Source organism: Galeopterus variegatus, unplaced genomic scaffold, assembly GCF_000696425.1.
Source record: "Galeopterus variegatus unplaced genomic scaffold, G_variegatus-3.0.2 Scaffold2781, whole genome shotgun sequence".
Classification (NCBI taxonomy): Eukaryota; Metazoa; Chordata; class Mammalia; order Dermoptera; family Cynocephalidae; genus Galeopterus; species Galeopterus variegatus.
Window position 1 is genome coordinate 208,662 of NW_007728892.1, and position 517 is coordinate 209,178.

Here is a 517-nt window from a genome sequence, read left to right on the forward strand (position 1 = left end):
GTATTCCATTGTGTAGATATACCACATTTTCCATTTCCACTCATCTGATGATGGACATTTGGGCTGGTTCCAACTATTAGCTATTGTAAAGAGTGCTGCAATGAACATTGGGGGACAGGTATACCTTCGACTTGATGATTTGCATTCTTCTGGGTATATATTCCCAGCAGTGGGATAGCTGGGTCATATGGTAGATCTATCTTCAATTGTTTGACGAGCCTCCATACCATTTTCCATACAGGCTGCACCATTTGGCAGTCCCACCAACAATGCATGAGAGTTCCTTTTTCTCTGCAATCTCACCAGCATTTATCGTTCAGAGTCTTTTGGATTTTAGCCATCCTAACTGGGGTGAGATGGTATCTCAGTGTGGTTTTGATTTGCATTTCCCGAATGCTGAGTGATGTTGAACATTTTTTCATATGTCTGTTGGCCATTTGTATATCTTCCTTTGCAAAATGCCTTTTTAGCTCTTTTGCCCATTTTTTAATTGGGTTGCTTGTTTTTTTCTTGTAAA